The sequence below is a fragment of the Lepus europaeus genome, chromosome 9 (assembly GCF_033115175.1).
Source record: "Lepus europaeus isolate LE1 chromosome 9, mLepTim1.pri, whole genome shotgun sequence".
Taxonomy (NCBI): Eukaryota; Metazoa; Chordata; class Mammalia; order Lagomorpha; family Leporidae; genus Lepus; species Lepus europaeus.
The window spans coordinates 41,745,895-41,767,297 of record NC_084835.1 but is presented as its reverse complement, the minus strand read 5'-3'; the positions used below and the strand labels follow the sequence as shown (position 1 = coordinate 41,767,297).

Here is a 21,403-nt window from a genome sequence, read left to right as displayed (position 1 = left end):
CAGTGAATGGAAGATCTCTCCCTCTCTCTCTCTCTGCCTCTGCCTATCTGTAACTCTGCCTTTCAAATAAATAAATAAATCTTAAAAAATATATTCCAGCAAAACTCAATGCTGTTATACCAGAAGCAACCTTATGCATCTTGAATTTACCACAACTTCAGTGCATCATTTTTTCTTGTGCTAGGTTTAATTTTGTGTTGTTTTCTCCATCATAGCCCTAGGAACAATATCATATGTACATACATATAGCACAGGTGTAGCAGGCTACGCCATCTAGGTTTGTGGAAGTATGCGCTATGTTGGCCACAGAGCAACGCAATCGTTGTCTTTCGCAGAGTTCACCCCCATCGTGAAGCGATGCACACCCTGTGTTTCCTTTCAATGTTGTTTCCACTAACAAGAAGCTGAAGGATCCACCCCGATTGGTCATTCATTGCCATTTTGGTTTGGATTTTTACATCCAACAGTAGAATATGTTTCCACTACTCTATCACTGACAAACAAATACCAAGCAGTTCCTCTACCAGCAGCACTGAGGATGTAGACACCATTAATCCCTGGGGTGTGCCTTGCTTTGCCCTGAGGCCAGCAAACAAACATTTTTCAGTAAAGCTAGAGTTCAAGCCTCTGAGTCTTTGGTTTAGGACTATCTTTTTTTTTTTTTTTTTCTTCCTTTTTTGAATTCTACACAAGAGGAGTAAAAGGTTGCAATAATTAGCACACCCAGTATGCGGTGACTGTTGAGTTGGTATTCAGGCATTGTAGCAACATGGGACTGCCCAGTTGGAGTGCTTTTTGGTCAGGCTGTCGTTCTACATTCTCTCCTTGTTTTCAGTTGCTTAGATTGGGTAGCACCTTGAAGCTCTGTAAATTCCTACTCAGCTAAAATAACACAGAATCTAATTTGAAAAATCCAGTGGAGTTTAACTATAAATTATTCCGTGTGACCCTCAGAGGCTAGAGGTTTCACAATTGGTCACATCAGCAACATTTGGCTTTAATTACACTGTGTTACTTGATGATGTTCTAACACACTTCTTGCAGAGTGTTGTTTGAAAGATAATTCTTTGGAATGAATGGAAGCCTGAGACACTGAATCCAAAATGAAACTGTCAGGTTTGAAATCGGTTACTGGTATACAGAGGGCCAAATTAAATGCCTTGTCAGACTATATAATTGACATACATTGCTGTGACTGTGTGAACTGGGAAACTCTGAGCACCAATCACCTTTTTCCACAACCCTGCCTTGCTAACAGAAAATACTCTGTCTTTTGTGAACCCCTGGAAGATTAAGTTCTAGAGATGCCCTCACTTTCACATCTCCAGCACACAGCCTATGTCCAATATATATATCAAGCATTCAAAAATATTTAGCAAATAAGTTAGTAATAAAAATAATCTTTTCCTTATACCAAAATCTATGCAAAATGCCTGATGTGCATTTTCTCACTAATGTTTCCCAATAATGCAGTGAAATCCTTCTCATCATTTTATGGATGGGAAACAGGCTCAGAAGTTTGCACAGTAAGTACAGAGTAGAGTGCTTGGCAGCTCCCTGTTCATCACTGCTAGGAGGGCATTAAAACTAAATGAAAAATTTAGTGATTGGTTTGTGTAACTATGTAGTATACAGTGTGACCACAGTGTCAATGTGGCAGGAAGATACACACACCTCACAATCCACAGATATGATGAGATGCTGCTGGTGGCTGTATTAATACTGAACAAAGAGAGATTTGAACTTGAGCAAAGCTAGAAGGCAAGTTGCAGTTATGTGGCAATTCTGCATTTTTACCAATGTACCTTTTCATTACATAAGCAAAGTTGTGGACAAATACTATTGTGAGTCAAATTCTTTGAGTCAACAGGCATGTAAGACAAGTGTTAAATCGTATCCAATTACCAGAATGTACCTGGCTCAGTGATTCTTTCTTAGGAGTCAAAATCCTGGAAGGCAGGAATCTGACCTGTGTAATAAGTCCTGCATACCAGATGAACAGGAATGTGGTTTTAGATGCTGGTAAATACAGGCTAAAAAAAAAAAAAATTCTTTATTGAGTGGCAGAGTTACAGGCACAGAGAGGGAGAAACAGAGAGAGAGAGAGAGAGAGAGAGAGAATGAGAGAGAGGTCTTCCATCCACTGGTTCACTCCCCAAATGGCTGCAAAGGCCGGAGCTGTGCCAATCCAAAGCCAGGGGCCAGGAGCTTCTTCCAGGTCTCCCACGGGGGTGCAGGAGCCCAAGTACTTGGGCCATCTTCTATTGCTTTCCCAGGCCATTCCCAAAGAGCTGGATCAGAAGAGGAACAGCAAGGACACAAACTGTTACTCATGTGGAATGCTGGCGCTGCAGGCAGAGGCTTAACCAACTATGCCGCAGTGCCAACTTCATAGATACAGATTTAATAACATGATTATTAGGAATTCTTGGACTCCTGTCCAAAAGTGAAACAGAAAAGAATCCTGAGTGATGGATAACTTTGTTTAAAACATTAAGCAACATAGTTAGAACATCACCAGTGTTGAAAACAACTAGGTCCAAATTGAAACCATGGGTATGCCCAATTACTAACTGTGTGCCTCAGTTTTCTCAATAACTCAAGTATAAATGCCATAGTTGTGTCAATCATATCAGTCACTGTTGTATGTAAAGAGCTTAAAAAGTAATATTTGCAACAATAAAAGGAGCCAGTTTTGTTTACTTTCCATAGTAAGTCCAGTAAACTAGCACTTCAAGACACTGCTACAGTGCTGTATTCAGCCCAGGTATGAAAGGGTAAATTTAGCCTTAAATTTGAAGTGAATATCTCAGGCCACACAGAAAGGAAATGATGGAACCGAATTTAAACTCAAGACATCAAACATGCAAACCAACCTTTGAAGATATTCATTGCAATTAAGAAAGTTATAAAGGGAAGGAACAAAGGAACAAGAGAGGGAGAAAAAGGAATTAAGGAACAGTGGAATGAAACCAAGAGAAAAGGAAAGTAGGGAGGGAAGGAGAAACATGACAGAGACACTGTGAGGAATACATGAGACAGTTAGAAAAGCACTTTGTGATACTAAGCAAGTTAAGCACCCAAGGTAACACCACATAACAGAGCAAGCCTGGGGGGTTAAGTGTCAATATCAGTAGAGAAAACTGCTGTAAACAAGGCACTACAAAGCAAAACAAAGGAAGAAGAGTGATTTGGCTGTTTACTTCCTGAAGTTATAAGCAAAATGCACTTTCCTAACCCAGGCAGCAGCATGACTATGAACTCCTCCTTTGCCTGTTGAGAATAGAGCATGAATGTGCCCTAACAGTGAAGTGTTTGTCCCTGTGCCTTCATTCTTGGCCCCAAATAACAGAAGAGAAGCCATCAAATAGATCCAAGCATTCTGATGTTGCAAATAGTGAAGAAAAGCAGTTACTCAGTCAAGGCTACCCAGCAGTTCATTCAACTTTGAACCACCCTAAAATAGTTCTCCAATTGCCTTTCTACCACTCACAACAAAGAAAAGAAACGGTCGGGTTTCCAACAGTCACCTGGAGATACAGTAGATGTCTTCAGGTGAATGAAGAGATTTCACACACAGTGATTAGCCACCCACGGCAGATTCTATATGAGAACAGAGCCCTTTGAAAGCACCAAGTGCTGAGAAGAGGGGCAGCCCAGGACATGGCAGGCTTAGGGCCCAGAATTCTAACCAAGATTCCACAAGTGACCCCAGTACTGGGGCCAGATTCACCAAGATACCTTGAGTGCCTTGGCAGGATGGATTTGAAAACCACATTTTGTCCTTGAAGCCACAGCTTAACAGCGATTCATCAGGAAAGTGTTTTTTGATCTCCCACCTGGGCTGGGTTCTCTAGAATCGAGACAGCCTCCCAGAACTATACTGCTCTACTTCACAGACCTGGTAATAACTTTAACCTTTTGTACTTTTTGTTACAACAACTTTAAACGTACTCAAAATGCTGCCATACACTCAACACTCAGATTGAGCAATCATCATGGTTTTTGCTCATCTATCTCTTCACTCTCTTTCCGTATATTTCTTCCTTGATGTTAATGAAATATTTAAATAAAAAAGTCTGAAGACTTTTTTTAAGATTTATTTATTTATTTATTTGAGAGGTAGAGTTATAGTCAGAGAGAGGGAGAGACAGAGAGAGAGAGAGAGAGATCTTCCATCCTCTGGTTCACTCCCTAAATGGCAACAAAGGCCGGAGCTGGAACGATCTAAGCCAGGAGCCAGAAGCTTCTTCCAGTCTCCCACATGGGTACAGGGGCCCAAGAATTGGGCCATCCTCCACCGCTTTCCCCGGACATAGCAGAGAGCTGGCCTGGAAGAGGAGCAGCAGGGCGACAAACCGGCTCCCATGAGGGATGCCAGAGCCGTAGGCAGCACCGGCCCCCTGAAGACTTCTACATGCACATGTTGAAATGATTGAAAAGGAATCTTGATGTGAATGGCATGGGAGAGGGAGCGGGAGATGGGAGGGTTGCGGGTGGGAGGAAAATTGTGGGGGGAAAAAGCCATTGTAATCCATAAGCTGTACTTTGGAAATTTATATTTATTAAATAAAAGTGAAAATAAAAGAAATGATCAATTTCTTTCCTAACCACCATCTCAACATGGGACCCCTCCCCACAAAGCAGAACCTGAACCAAGGGCTTGCAATCAAGTTGTGACTCTGAGAAATCATCCCAGGTGGTTCGGGGCTGAGAAGAGTGGAAGAGGAAGAGAGAGAAAGCCAACCCAGGGATGCATTATCAGATCGCTGACCCAGTAAATACACGGGGATGGATTCAGCTGAGGACTTTCTGCTGTGGTTTGAATATTTGGAAGGTGAACTCACAAAGAAGTTTAAACCCCAAAGTCTCAAGTTAATGATACTAGGAGGGTGAAAACATAATTCAGTTATGGTGCTTAGATGTGGGGCCTTGGGGCAGTGGTTAGACTGGATTAGGTTGTTGGGATGAAGTCCCCACAATTGAATGCTGGCAGTTTTATAAACAAACATGGCTATAGAAGCACATATGCATCCTGTCTCTTGCCATGTGATGCCCTGCACTGTCTCAAAGCTCTGTCAGTAAGAGCACCATCATCGGAGGCCAAGACAATGGGCCTCCTAATGTTGGACTGTGAACCTCTAGAATCCGAGTCAAGGTCAGCCTGTTCACTTTTTAAGGTTAGGCTGTCTTGAGTATTTTGTCATAATGATGAGAAGCTGACTAATACACCCTCCAAGGAGCTGAAGAATACACTTAAATTACTTACTGAGTGACAGCAATGGGAGAGGTGTTTCTAGACTGGTTTCCATACCTCAGGGTCAATGATGGCCTCATGGAATGCTGGGCTTTGCAATAGAATGCTTTGGAAGGAGATAGAATGGCTGGAAAACTCCGCACAGGTGTCCCATGGGGGCAGTAGAGACACTCTCAGCAGAGGTCTATGGTGCAGTATACGCAAGGTGCTATCAGAGTTTACCTGTACAGTTCCAGGTACAGTAGCCGCAGCTGGAGGGAAAAGGTGGTCCGAGAAAATTCAACACTGGATACGACAGGTGCCCACCACAACTACAAGGGCATTATCGTGACTCACTGAATTCATTCCAAATCCCACATGTCATCTCTTGCCTCACTTAAAATCAAACACCCTCATAGCCTCAAAGACTCCTGTAGAGAGCTGATGGTACCAGGTTGTTATATCTGTGAGTCTCTTTTAATCTAGGACAACCTCCTCTCACTTTTCCATGTCAGTAACTTATACCTCCAAAAATAACCAACTATCCACTGATTGTCGCACATGTTTGTTGTTGCCTGGTGAGAAAGTCATTTCACTCATTTTTCTCTCCCCAGTATTTACAGTAAATAAATGTATGCTCTGAGAGATTGATCTTCCATCAGCTGGTTCACTCTTCAAATGGCCATAATGGCCAGAGCACAGCCAGGCGAAAGCCAGGCGCCAGAGATTCAACCAGATCTCCCACATGGTCACGGGCCCAAGCACTTGGGCCATCCTTCCCTTCTTTCCCAGACCCATTAGCAGGGAGCTGAATCAGAATGGAGTAGTTGGAATCGAACCAGTGCCCATGTGGGGTGCTGGTGTTGCAAGTAGAGGCTTTACCCGCTATACCACAGCTCCAGCCCCTGTTGAATTCTTCTTTTAGTGGAGTGTTAATCCTTTGACTATAGTGTAAATTAAAACTACATTATCTCAAGGATAAAAAAAGGAAACAAATATACCAACATATTTTTAGTGATAGTCTGTTTGAGACATGGCAAGAGGTTTTTTAAAATCTCTTCCTTATACTTTCCCATATTTTCTAATTTATCTGTAATGTACATTGATTACTTCCATAATCACCATGCAATGTTTAAATTTTATTTATTAATTTGTATTTGTTTGATAGGCAGGGAAATCTTCCACTGGCTGGTTCACTACCCAAATGCCCACAACAGCCAGGGCTGTTCAGGCCGCAGTCAGGAGCCAGGGACTCCATCGGTATTCCCAATTTGAGCGGCAGGGACCTTAGAATTTGAGCCATCATTTGATGCCTCCAGGGATGCACAAACAGGAAGCTGACTCAATTCCCAGCACTCAGATAGGAGATGCAGGCCTCCTAAGCACTGCTGCACCACAGCCCCCACCTCTGACAAACGGATTTTTTTAAGTCAAGATTGATTTTGGGGAACTCTATAGAATAGAACACTACCAGATTCTTTTTTTTTAAAGATTTATTGATTTTAATTGAAAGTCAGAGTTACACAGAGAGAGGAAAGGCAGAGAGAGAGAGAGAGAGAGAGAGAGAGAGAGAGGTCTTCCATCCGATGGTTCACTCCCCAATTGGCCACAATGGCTGGAGCTGCGCTGATCCGAAGCCAGGACCAGGAGCTTCTTCCAGGTCTCCCATGTGGGTGCAGGGGCCCAAGGACTTGGGCCATCTTCTACTGCTTTCCCAGGCCACAGCAGAGAGCCGGACAGGGAGAAGAGCAGCCGGGACTAGAATCGGCGCCCATATGGGATGCTGGCGTTTCAGGCCAGGGCATTAACCTGCTGTGCCACAGGGCCGGCCCCACCAGATTCTTTCAACAAATAAATTGCAAGTAAAAAAATGAAATAAAAGCTGTTAGATTCGAAGTGATTTAAGAGATACCAATTGATTATAACCCGTGGATCTTACTTGAAAATCAAAAACAAACTTTAAATAAATTCCTTCAAATGTGACTTTTCTTAATATTTATTTACTTATTTGACAGGAAGAGTGAGGAGAGTAGGGAAGACAGAAAACTTTTCCATCTGCTGGCTCACAGCCCCTACGTCCCAGATGACTGCAAAGGTCAGGGCTGGCCTGGGCTGGAGCCAGGAGCTTCATCCAGGTCTCCCACATGGGTGGCAGGGGTCCAAGCACTTGAGCCATCTTCTGCTGCTTTCCCACGTGTTAGCAGGGAGCTGGATCAGAAGCAGAGAAATCCTGCCCTCCGGTTTGGGATTGTGGTGTCGTAAGTGGCAACTTAACTCTACGTACCACAAGGTCGGCCTCTAGATTCATCAATAAGTTATGTACAGCTATATTTATCAGACAACTAGAAACCTGAATGCTGAACACAGATTGAAGTTAAGAATCATTAATAATTAAAATTGGATATTATAATGACATTACAGATACTTTTTTATGTCTGTCTCTTAGATACAGAAACATGTACAGAAAAAATTACATTTACAGAAAAAAATTGAAAAAATGTTTGGTCTGCAGTGGGAATTAAGGGGGGGCCTCCCAACTAACCCTCTCCCCTCACAGTACTGAAACAATCATTCCCCCAGCTATTGACAGTGCACAGCTCAGACCCCATCATAAACAGTCCTATGCCCCCTATCCATGTTGGAGACCTAGATGGAGTGCCAGGGTCCTGGCTTCAGTCTGGCCCAGTCCCAGGCATTTGGAAGGTGAACCAGCAAAAAGGTTACATCCTCTCTCTCTCTCTCTCTCTCTCTCTCACTCTCTCTCTCTCTTTCTCACCCCTGGTCTCTGTAGTTCTTTCAAATAAATAAATATAAATCCTAAAAAAAAAGAATAAATTTGTTCTTTATAATATCCTTGTTAGAAGAAGTCTTCAACCCCCTTACTATCCAATGTAATTGTTTTTACTAAACTCACAGGACATCAAAAGTAAAAAGCATGCCATAGAATGTATAGGTTTCATAATATGCAGGACATAGAGCGAGGCACCACAGTGAATGCTAAGAGAACAGAGGCTGCTGGTGCCTTTCTACTTCTCCAGTTTAAAAAAAGAAACTGAACCCATGGCATCAGCATGGTTATGCAGCCGGGATCAACACACACCTTCCACAAAGGTCCACATAGTGAATACTTTAGAGTTTGTGCACCAGATGGTGTCTGTCATGACCATTCAGATCCAGGAATGCCGCACGGAATCAGCATATTTATATACAGTATGTAAATAACTGAACATAGGTGTTCAAATGCTTACTTTTGTGCTTTTTATTTATTGAAACACTGAGCAACCGAGACAAAGAGAGAGGAAGAGAACAACAGATCTTCCATTTGCTGGTTCACTCCCTAAATACTCCTGATAGCCAGGGCTGCTTCAGGTTGAAGGCAAGAGGCAGGAACTTCACCCTGATCTCCCATGTGGGTAGAAGGAGCCTGAGTAATTGAGGTTTCACCTGTTGCCTTGCCTGCTGTGCACTAGCAGGAAGCTAGAGCAGAAGCAGAGGAGGACTAGAACCCAGGCACTCCAACATGGGATGTGGGAGTCCCGAGTGACATCTTAAACCACTACTCCACAATGCCCATCCTTGAAATGGTATAGCTTTGTTCCAATAAAACTTTATTTACAAAACCAGGCAGCAGGCCCATGGGTTGTAGTTTCCTGACCCCTGTCATACCACCAAATATCTTAGACCAGGGCCTGTGATAACATAAATCGTATCACATATTTTATTCCTATTCAGACTTCCTACACAATTATCTCTGCAATTTTGTTATATCTGATCACCTAACTGTGACCCTCAAAAGTTCTGTTAATATCCTGTTAAGGCAAAAATTGTTCAAAGCAGTGACATTCAAGATACAATCTTTTTCTTTGGGGAGAATATACCCTACTTCTTTATTATCACAGTACTAGCTTCAGAGATGTACAAAAAAATCCCTAAGGTTAATATGACTATTTTAGAGATTAGAAACTATGACTTAAGAAGATAAACAATGGTTGAAGTTCACATAAAAAAGCACATTTTGGAGACAGGCCTCAAACTCTATAGTTTTTCAGCACCAAAGCTCAGGTCGTTAGCCATTTACGGGTGCTTCCTCCCCATTGACTGAATAACAAATACGTGGTAATGTCTTGGCAGAAACTGGGTTCAGGGTGAAATGCAACATTCAAACTTGTTTGACTATTTCTCATGTAACTCAGTTTTATAACTATGACCTCAGTGTCAGAACAGTTATTATCTTTAAGGTTCATGGCATTCACACTTTTTTATAGATGGGTCACAATCCAAAACCCTGGGGGCCTGCGCTATAGCGTAGAGGGTAAATCTACTACCTGCAGTGCCGACATCCCATATGGGCGCCAGTTCATGTCCTGGCTGCTCCACCTCCAATTCAGCTCTCTGCTCTGGCCTGGGAAAGCAGCAGAAGATGGCCCAAGTCCTCAGGCCTCTGCACCCACGTGGGAGACCCAGAAGAAGCTCCTGGCTCCTGGCTTCAGATTGGCACAGCTCTGGCCATTGCAGCTATTTGGGGAGTGACCCAGCGAATAGAAGACATTCTCTCTCTCTCTCTCTCTCTCTCTCTCTCTCTCTCTGCCTCTCTGTAAATCTGCCTTTCAAATAAATAAATAAATCTTTAAAATAATAATAATCCAAAGCCCTAAGCACAACACTAGTTAAGTCATTCTAGAAAAAGAAACATTCTTTAATAGCTACTTTGCTAAGAAAGCATCCTTCACAACACAGCCTTATCATCATCTATCCAGGGTCTAACTCTCTGTGAACATGGAGAAGTCTTTCCCTGCCCAGATGACTTTTTCCCATCTAAAACTAAAGGTCATGTGTTGCAGTTGATTTCTCAACAATGTTGCAGTGGATTCATTTCTGAGAGGAGCAGCGTGGTGGGGGCAAGAGGCATGGAGTCAGCACACAGACCCCGGGGAGTCGGGTGAAAGCAGGCTTGAGGCGAGCAGCCTGCAGACTCGTTTATTACAGTTGGTACAACAGCTTATATAGCCAAGACCAGCCAATCTGGTCAAGGGGCGGTCTATGCCCCAACCAACCACAGCCTGTCGCCAGGCAGTTTCAAATCCATCCAATCACAGCCTGTTGCCAGGCAGTTTCCAAAGCCATCCAATCACAGCCTGTTGCCAGGCAGGCTCCATTGCCAGGTGGGTTTCAAAGCCATTCCTGAATAACTGACGCTCACTTGCCAGTGGCCACCTTGGCATGGCCTTCTCATTCCACCACAGTCATGGTCTATATATTATCAAAAAGGCTATCTCTGAACTCAAACTCTTATTCCATAACAATATAACATTCTACCTCCAAATTTCCTTCTCTGACAGAGATAGCCCCGTGTGTTTTCCATGGTTATAGAATATGCACTTGTGCCATTGATACATTTGTTGAACCAAATGTCTATACACTTTGTGGGCCTTATGACCTTAAAAATTAGAAAAGAATCATGACAAACCATGGTGGAGGAATGATTATTTGGCGACATCATTATTTCTAAAGTCATCATAATCTAAATCAAACATGAAGAAGTTTTCAGGGATTTCATCTGTGATCTGTAAATGGGAAAGCTGATGAAATTCAGCCTGTTCGACCTGACAGCATGAGCAGATCCATACAGATGGAAAACCAGTGCACAAGCACCCATGCATGGGGTCAGGTCAGATGAACAGCCACTGAAAATACATCAGAAAGCAACACACCCTGGCCGGGTGCATTTGGAGGAATAGGATTTAAACTCAGACACAGTGAAAAAACAAAAAGCTCACCAGCACCCCCGTTTGCTCAGCAAGGTCTGACTCTGCTGTGGGGATCACATTCAGAAAACACGGCAAGTTCAGCCAAAGGAGGAAAGCATGACTTCAGACAAATGTATCAACAGGGCATATTCATCAGTTCAACCAATGCCTACCTCCGATGAATTATTCCCATTCAGGGTGAAATGAAAAAAGTAAGAACTTTTTCATGAAGGACTTTTCATTTATTCATTGTAAAAGCAGAGAGACAGAGAGGCACAGAAAGGGAGAGAGCTTTCATCCACTAATGCACTCCCCAGAAGGCTACACCAGCCAGGGGCTGGGCCAGGCTGAAGCCAGGAGCCAGGAACTCTACCTGCATCTCCCATGTGTGCGGTGGGGGTCCAAGTGCTTGGGCCATCTTCCTCAGCCTTTCCCAGTGCATTAGCAGGGAGCTGGATCAGGAGCCAAGCAACTGGGACTCAGATTAATCCCCTGAAACAGGATGCCAGTTACACAAGCAGCGCCTTAATGCACTGTTGCACAACACCAGCCTCTAACTGAAAGGATCGTGTTATTTTCTTAGATTGCATCCTCCCTTTTTGTTGCTAAAATTTGTTTCTTTTACAGGAAGGATGAGAGTAAATGATAGCTGCGTTGGTTTTCTCTTTTATTGTCTTTGCTCAACAAAGAAAAAGTAAAATTTGCCAACTTCTATCAGTGCCAAAAAGACAATTTGAAATTTTTTGGTTCATGAAATCCAAAGGACTCCGGGAGCCTGACTTGCGTAACACTTCAAGGCTGTCACTTTGTAGATCCTCGTAACAGCTTCCTACATTAATCGTTTATAGCTATTTCCCAAATTCTGCAAGATGCATTGCCATTCGTGGTTTACAAACAAGGACGCTGAAGTTCACTGACAGTAAGGCACAAGTCCAGGGTCAAACAGCTGTTACAGTGGATATCCCCAGTGGTTCTGTGCTTCGACCAAGGTAAGGCAGTCCTGGAACTAGGATCACAAGCCAGTAGAAGCATCAGCAGCAGACTACTGAAAATTGGCCAAACTCTAGACTTCAAAGGGACACAAATGGTAATCCTGAGACATGCATTCATCCTTCCAGCCAACCCCCATGACTAAAGTGTTAACAGTTCCCCAAAAGAGAAAAAAAAAAAAAAAACCTACAAATGATTTTAAATGTTAATAAGTTGTAATGTGACTGAATCTATTAGAAGGCTCCATAACATTTTGGATGTAGTCCATTCTGGTTGAAAAAACAGTTGGCTGTATTTGGGCATTTTATTTTAATTGAGAGGGGGAGAGTTGAGATCTGCAATTAGCGGTTTGGATTGGCTATGATGAACTGATAATAATTCCCTCATTTGAGGGAAATAGCAACAGTCACAAGAGTCCCAAGTGCCAAAAGAAAGTAGGAGGAACTACATCAGCAGGTGGGAGGGGAGGACAGTTCATTGGTAATACGGGCAGAGAAAGCGTCACCGACAACCATTCGGATTTTATGAGAAAATGGAGATTTTCCTGGGCGATAGTTTTTTTGTTTGTTTGTTTGGTTTTTTTTTTTTTTTTTTTGACAGGCAGAGTGGACAGTGAGAGAGAGAGAGAGAGACAGAGAGAAAGGTCTTCCTTTTGCCGTTGGTTCACCCTCCAATGGCCGCCGCTGCCGGCGCGCTGCAGCCAGTGCACCACGCTGATCTGAAGCCAGGAGCCAGGTGCTTCTCCTGGTCTCCATGTGGGTGCGGGGCCCAAGAACTGGGGCCATCCTCCACTGCACTCCCGGGCCACAGCAGAGAGCTGGCCTGGAAGAGGGGCAACCGGGACAGAATCCAGCGCCCCGACCGGGACCAGAACCCACCGCAGGAGAAGGATTAGCCTACTGAGCATGGCACCGGTCCTGGGTGATAATTTTAGAGGGATTTATCTGAGAAGCTCATGCACACTGGCAAATTAATGACCAGTGGAGTAGCAAAAGAAGGAAAGTTGCACACTGAATTGGGAAACGAAGGATGTGTGTTGGAGCTCTGAGTGGGTGAAGCGTGTGGAATTAGGAAGCCTGGAGGGACTCTCCTGTCCTGTCCTTTCACAGAGGGAAAGCTTGCAGTCCTCACAGCTGGAGATTTTAAATCCTGGAAAAATTATAAATGGCCAGGTTCGCCCCGTGAGTCATTCTGGGTCTGTAACACTAATATTTATCCCCTGAGTGGTTTTGAAGAAAGCCTTCGTCCTTGTGAAGCTTACTGCAACATCCTCTCTCTGAAAAGCTGCTCACCTTGAAAGTGAGCAAGTCTGGTTTCCTTCCACACTCTGGGCCACGAAAGACAATGTGGATTTATTTCCCAGGACACAGATTCCAGCTTTGGCTCAATGTTTTGAATTTATCATTCACAGCAAGCAAATATAAAATGATAGTTTGATATATCAAGCTAATTTTACTTCTCAGGAGGAAATTGTTTTCCCCTTCTTACAGCCCTTCTGCCTTGAAGATTAGACCAACAGGCTGAGGCCAGGCTCTCTGGGGAAGGAGGTAGAAATCGTATAAAACCAAATCACTCCAGGAGGGAAACTGCAACACTCTGCTCACAGGAGGCATCTAGGAGACAAGAAGACGGGCACAATTCTGAGCCCTGTGCTCAGAGCCCTGTGCCATGCCAACAAGACAGCACCTTCAGACGTCAAGGTGAAGGTGAAACAAGCTAGATCCAGGCCAGGACTCAGTAAGAGGTTTCATCCCAAATATCAGAATAATGTAAGCGCTAACCCAAAGGGATTGTCGTGGGTACCAGAGGAGGAAGGCAAGAATCTAGAACAGCACCATCTAAAAGCAACACAATGTAAGCCACACACAAAACTAAACATTTTCTAGGGGCCAGTGTTACAGCCCAGCAGGTTCAACCGCTACTTGCAACACCAGCATCCCATACCCGAGTGCCAATTCAAGTCTCTGTTGCCACACTTCAGATCCAGTTTCCTCCTTATATGCCTGAAAAGCAGCAGATGATGGCCAACTACTTCAGCCTCTGTCACCCACATGGGAGTCCCAGATGGAGTTCCCGGCTCCTGGTTTTCGCCTGGCCCAGACCTGGCTGTTGTGGCCATCTAGGTAGTGAGCCAGCCCATGGAAGATCCCTCTATCTCTTTTAATGTCTCTCACTCTGTCACTCTGCCTTTCAAATAAATAAATAAATAAATAAACAAACAAGTCTTTAAAAAAGAAAAGCTTTTGGTCTGGCACTGTGGCACAGCAGGTTAATACCCTGGCCTGAAGCGCCAGCATCCCATGTGGGCACTGGTTCTAGTACTGGCTGCTCCACTTCCGATCCAGCTCTCTGATGTGGCCTGGGAAAGCAGTAGAGGATGGCCCAAGTCCTTGGGCCCCTGCACCTGCGTGGGAGACCTGGAAGAAGCTCCTGGTCCTGGCTTCAGACCGGTGCAGCTCCGGCCATTGCTGCCAGTTGGGGGAGTAAACTAGTGGATGGAAGACCTCTCCCTCTCTGCCTCTCCATCCTCTCTGTGTAACTCTGACTTTCAAATAAATAAATAAATCTTTTAAAAAAAAAGAAAGAAAAACTTTTTAGTAGGTGTATTTTAAAAAATAAAACCGAACAGGTAAAATTAATTTCCATGGTGTAGTTTATTTAACCCATATAATCTAAATGCTATTTCAATATGGAATCAATATAAAAGCATTAATCTGACACTTTACATCTTTGAAAGGCAGTGTAAATTTCACAATATTTCATGTTCAGAACATTTCATTTCAGGCTTATCACATTTCAAGCGCTCTATGGTCAATTTTATCGGTTAGTTCAGATACTTGATAAACTGAGTTTAAAACCTGGGATGTTTTAAACCAGAAGAAACCAAGTGTCTTTGAATGCATACGCCTTCTTGCTTGTTTTTCGGGTATATATCCGGAGCAATGGTTAAAGACAAGGGAGAGAGGAGGATTATCAAGTAAACATAGAGCCACATGGTTAATTCATTTATTGCTGCTTCTGACCCTCTGCAGACAGGTCTACTGAGTATGTCTCGTGTGGGCGAGGCTGGAAAGGACTGTGAAAATGCAAGTGAGACAGAATCGTTTAGGATGCTCAGGTGATAAGAAAGACATAATTTGAAAATAATAAGAGAATATAAAAGGCAACAGCACAGGGACCCAGGACAGGCAGTAATTAATTTTTCTGACTTTCTTGGCCATAAGTTCCATGAGGGTTGGACACATGTCTGTCAGATATGGATAGCCATTGGAACCACATCTATTGCCACTTTCTAACAGTACCTGACATAGGACTCAAGAAGAATTAAAGTGAATGACTGCCAGCTAGAACCAGGTGAGGCGAGGACTCAAAGCTGACAAGGGGATTGAATCTGGTGTTGAACTAAGAGTCTTCACTTAGAAGAGGAGACCACTGTGACGAGAAGATCTGAACCTGCAAAGGGATCATTATCATTTGATCTCATGTTTGATCTTACTGGGCAGGAATGTGGGTGGGGACAAAAGACAGGAAAGGCAGGCGGGGTCCAGATGGTGGAAAATGTGGAGGGGTTTTTATGAATTATTTGCAGGATTAGTCTATTCTAGCCACCTGCTGATAGCACTACAGTGTGGTAAAAATTCCCGCAATGCTAAAACAGACTTTTGCAGCATATTGATCTCCTGTTTTTAGAGCTTTCAGAAAGCAATCAACCATCAGACAGCCAAATGGTGGTAAATGACAGTATCCATTCTTCAGAACCCACCATACATGGCTATTGAATTTTCTTCATCTCAGTTAGCTATTTCTCCCCTTCTGAATAAAGTTACATGGAGAACAACACAATCAGTGAATGAAATGAGAATGTATTGGTTTACATTTCACCCCCCAAAATAATAGACTGAGATGCTTTAAATAGGGAGAGGAGTGGGTAGCATGGCTTGTTGTTACCATCAAGCATCCCTCCAAGGATTTCTCATCTACTAAACTAATATGAAACACATCACCCAACTGGTGATATTAATGCATAAATCCCACAAATACGTTTGGAAACACATTCTGCTAGGAAAAAATGGAATGCTCCTTACTAATATGGTACTTTACAAATTCAATGTTCATATCCTAGTAGCAAGTTAGAGAGTAGCAGTAAACAAAATGAAACAAAAAAAAAAAAGAGAAAGGATAGTTTATGAAACTTATAAAGACTTTTATACCAGCATGTGAATAATTAGAAATTTGATTATAGCCAAGACAACTTGAGTTCATGTTAAAACAGAGATAGTTCGGTGTTGCAGTTAATAAAATGAACATTAGCAACAGACAAACAGCAATCTCTTGCTGTTCCTTTTTTCACAAGAAAGTGACTCTCCTCTCTGATTCTCATTTTTTCACCTGCAAAATGAGGTGAGATGGGCCAGTGTTTGGCCTAGTGGTTAAGACGCCTGAATCCCATATTGGAGGACATGGGTTTGAGTCCTGACTCTGCTCCTAATTCCAGCCGCCTGCTAACGAATACTCTGAGAGATAGCAAGTGGTGTTTCAAGTACTTGAGTCCCTGCCATTCACATGGGAGACCCAAATTGCATTCCTAACTGCTGGCTTTGGCCTGTCCTCCAGTACTGGCCATTGCAGGCATCTCTCTCTCTCTCTCTCTCTCTCTCTCTCTCTCTCTCTCCACTCCCCACCCCAATAAAAACAAAATAAAATTTATGAAGTGATGATAATAGCACTTAACAATGAAGGCGTTGTGAACATTCAGACATCAAAGAAATGCCTGACCCATGGTGACAGCTTGATAAATAATAACTATTTACTTATCATTTGTTCACTGAGCAATAATTGAATATCTATTACATAGTAGGCTCTGGAAATCCAGAGGCAAAAAGCCTGACTTGAAAAAGTTCACTATCAAATCTACCAAGTATTTTCTATGGAAGCCTGTCCATTATCACATACACTTGGAGGATATTTTAGTATAGGCAACACTAATGCTTTCCTCATGCTGTTGCATATAGCCCAGAGTTTCTCAAGCTAAGCATAGTTGACGTTTGGGACTGGATGAGCCTATGTTGTAGATGAGTAGCTTAGCACTGTACGATATTTAGCCACATCTCTGGCATCTATCCACAAGATGCCCATAGCAGTCCCTGTTCTGACAACCAACAATGTCTCTAGACATTGCTAAGTATCTGCTGGGAAGTAAAATTGTCCTTGGCTGGTAACCATAGTCTGGTGGGAGATGTGTCTCCAAGTGTTCCTAATAGGTTAATGTAAATTGACAGAACTAAGCATAGCAAGTGTTTCATTCATCATTGAAATTAGAGTCCTGAATTCTTATTTGGTGAGGGGCTGTTACCTAAAGTTCAGCCAGTTCCATGAAGGTTTTATTTAGTCATCGAAATCTGACTCCACCTTTCCCAGGTGGTGATGACTCCATCATAACCTCTCTGAATCTTGCCCTGCTCTGTACCACACCAGCCTCCTTCCCTAGCCAGGTCTCCACCTCTCTTCACATGCATGGTGTAACTTGGATCCCTCTAGGAGCCTCTCTTCTCTCTCTACTCCTATACACAGCATGTAGATCATTCTACCCAAAACACAGCTCTGATGATAACACTCAGCCCCTCAAAAGCCCACCCTTGCCCCCAAGCAATAATTTGTGACTGGTTTGCAGTTACTGTTCCAGTGATAGAGTGACCAATTCATCCCCTTTCACCTGGGACTCCTAGTCTTGGTACTTTAGCACTGAAAGACAGGAGGAGCCTGTGTAAACCAGGTGAGTGTTCATCTGCAGCAGAGAGCTCAGAACTCCACAATAAACTCCAGAACTTGCCTAACAGATACGAATGTTGGCCTCAAATTCAAACGGTTGAAATGTGTCACCCATCTCTACTTTTGTTCTTTTAAAAATAACAGCTTGGGAGTGAGACTTTAGCCTAGCAGTGGAGACAGCTGCATCCCACGTTGGAGCACTTGGGCTTAGAGCCTGTCTCTAGAGGCTGGCACTGTGGCATAGGAGGTAGGGCTGCTGCCTGCAGTGCCAACATCCCATATGGGCACAGTTTCATGTCCCTGCTGCTCTTCTTCCGATCCAACTCTCTGCTATGGCCTGGGAAAGCAGTAGAAGATGACCCAAGTTCTTGGGCCCCTGCACCTGCGTGGGGGACCTGGAAGAAGCTCCTGGCTCCTGGCTTCGGATTGGCGCAGCTGCAGCCATTGTAGCCAATTGGGGAGTGAACCAGCAGATGGAAGACCTCTCTCTCTCTCTGTCTCTTCTTCTCTCTGTGTGTAACTCTGACGTTCAAATAAATCAATCAATCTTAAATAAAAAACAAAAAAGAACCTGTCTTCATCTCCAGACTCCAGTTTCCTGCCAATGCAAACCCTGGGAGGCAACAATGGTTGCTGAAGTACTTAGGTTCCTGACACCCACATGAGAGACATAGATTGAGATCCTGGCTCCTGGCTCCTTGCTCTGGTCCCAGCTCCAACCCAGCTATTTTAAGCTTTTGGGGAATAAACAAGCAGATGGCAATTCCATCAAGTATTTCTCTCTCTCCCTCCCTCCCTCCCTCCCTCTCGCTTCTTCCCTCTCCCTCTCTCTCAAATAAATGAAAAGTAATTAAAAATCAAAACTCAATTTCTGACTGTTATTCATATTTCTAGGACAAAAGAAAAATCTCAATCTAACCTACAGTATCCTCCAAATTTCCAGAATCAAGCCCCACAGAGCTGGGATCCCACAGAGTTAAAAGGTGGAGGGTCTTCCCTGATCTCCAGTCACGCACGGGTCCCTGGAAGTGACCGCTAACTTGTGCTCTGTCTGTGCTGCTTCCATGCTGTCTCTGCATGGACAGCCATTTGGCTGGAGGCAGCAATGACTAAAGGATCCAGGCTTCTGCTAAGCTATTCGTCTATTTCTTCTCTGTCTCAATCCCCCGATCACGAGTATAAGAAGCAGAAAGCTGTTCCCCTTGCTTCAATGGCATATTTTGGCAAAGGCATAAATTTTATATCTTTTCCTTATCTGCCACCTTCTTCACTCAATTCCTCAAAAATTTAGTCCAGAGTTCATGAACAGCTGGTCCTTGGGCTCACTACAGCTCACAGGGAAGTTTTGTGTTGTGGTTACAGTGCTGCATTTTGCTTTTTTAAAGTTTAATTTTGCTGCTTTAAAAAAAAAAGAGGCCAGTGCCACGGCTCACTAGGCTAATCCTCTGCCTGTGGCGCCAGCACCCCAGGTTCTAGTCCCGGTTGGGGTGCCAGATTCTGTCCTGGTTGCTCCTCTTCCAGTCCAGCTCTGTGCTGTGGCCTGGGAAGGCAGTGGAGGATGGCCCAGGTCCTTGGGCCCTGCACCCGCAAGAGAGACCAGGAGGAAGCACCTGGCTCCTGGCTTCAGATCAGCGCAGTGCGCCGGCCGCAACACACCGGCCTTAGCGGCCACTTGGGGGGTGAACCAATGGAAAAAGGAAGACCTGTCTGTCTCTCTCTCTCTCATTGTCTAACTCTGCCTGTCAAAAAAAAAAAAAAAAGAACGAAAGAAAGAAAAGTGGTTTCCAGTTTGTCACTGACATCACCAACATCACCATTTTCTCTTCTGCACCCAGTCCTCCAGCCTGTTGACATTACCTGTCTGATCCTTCTAGACAACTGGAATTTCTATACCCCAGTCCTCAGTGTGGAAAAACAAAACAGATCCTGAGTAATGAACAAACACCCATTTGGGTTTCAGGAAATGTGTAAAGGAAAAATAAAATACATTCCTGTGTACGGCTAAAAATAACATCGATTCTTATCTCGAAATACTGTTAGCCACATATGAAAAAAGTCCCAGAGTTCACATGTAGTTCAGAGCCCTGACAGCTAGCCTTCCAAGTTTAAAAACCACCAATCTGATGAAAGAATATAAATCCTGACAGTGACATTCAAGAGCGTTCGGCATATGACAACCATCCTCTTCTTAAGTTCTATCTCTTGCGCAGCCTCCACAATCACCCCAGGTTGCTTGCTCTTGCCTTTATCTGGCCTGCTCACTTTGTCCTGAGTGATTAGCTCGTTATCTTCCCTCCTTCCCTGAATGTCCTTCCTACTGATTTTGACAGGCAGAAGCTTAATTATCCTTCAAGTAGGGGCTCCAACTTTTTCTTCTTGTGCTTTTACAAAAGTCTCTTGTCACCTTTTCAGGCTTAGCCTCTTCTACCAGCCCATTAGTTGAAGGATTTCTCAAGAATCCTAGGCCCTCTTATTTTATCCCCCTCCCTGGAAAATTTCATTTCTGATCATAGGTTTAATGACGATTTTCCTGCAGATGGATCACATATGCATATGTCTAGCCCACAAGCAATGTGACTCCTTTTTAGATATCTGGAATGCCTCTCAAGTTCAACATGGCTTAACTAATGACCTTCCTCCACTAAACCTGAACCCTTTCACGAGTGATGTCCACCACCAATCCTTCATTCTGTTAGCAAGGCAGGCATCTACAAGCCATCTGGAGTGTGCCCTTCTCTTCCACTCTCCATAGCTAAACTATCAAAAATGTGGCAGTTTATAAGGAATGGCCCAATCGGGTCCACTCAAAAAAATTGGCCCATCTGACTCTCAGATTTCTCATTGTAAGTTGTTTGTATTTTGGTTTCCTTCTTCAGTGTTTTTGAAAGACAGCATTGTAGATAGCAGGACTGACAGTTTGAATTTCAGAATAGGTTGGGCTGGGAAGTTGGTGCCTTGGACTATTGCAATGCTCTAATGACAGTGTAATGTTTTCCCCTGGATAAGTATCACAGTCTGGAGATCTATCTGAGTATCCCAACTATCGCTCAAGGTCCTCCCAACTCCCTGTCACTGTGAATCCAATTGTATCAGTCTGGGTTCTCCAGAAAAATAGAACAAATAGGATACATGTAGACATATACAGGGATAGACCTACTACAGAATTCTCTCACACATTATGCTCACAGAGAAACCCAGAATCAACAGTCAAAGAACTGGAGTTCCAGGAGAGTTCATGGTATTGTTCCCATCAAAATTCAAGTCCAAAGGTGAAAGAAGACTACTGTTCTAACCTGCATATAGGCAGAGAAAGAGCATTATTTCTTACTAAGTCTTTTGTCCTCTTCAGAAGATAGGATGAGCCCTGCCTGTATTGGGAAAGGTCATCGGCTCTATTGGTTTACCATTTCATATGTCCATGTCATCCATCCACAAACACCCTCCCAGATATATCAAGAAATAATGTTTGACCAAATATCTGGATATTCAAGGGTCCAGTGAACTAATAAAACTAACCACATTGACAACCTATTAAATTTTGCCAATTTCCTTCTTACCTGACCATCAATTTTAACCCTCATTCCACAACGAGCCTCCTCCAGGACCACACATCCCTTCTCTTAATCACTACATTGTCTGCTCATTCCTGGCAACAAATGTT

At 43.5% G+C, this 21,403-nt stretch overlaps 1 long non-coding RNA gene across 2 annotated transcripts in view; it reads right to left on the bottom strand.

Moving 5' to 3' along the window:
• LOC133767087 (uncharacterized) overlaps positions 1 to 21,403 on the bottom strand; it is a 67,683-nt gene that overhangs the window by 7,296 nt on the left and 38,984 nt on the right. The gene's annotated exons all lie outside the window — the stretch shown is intronic.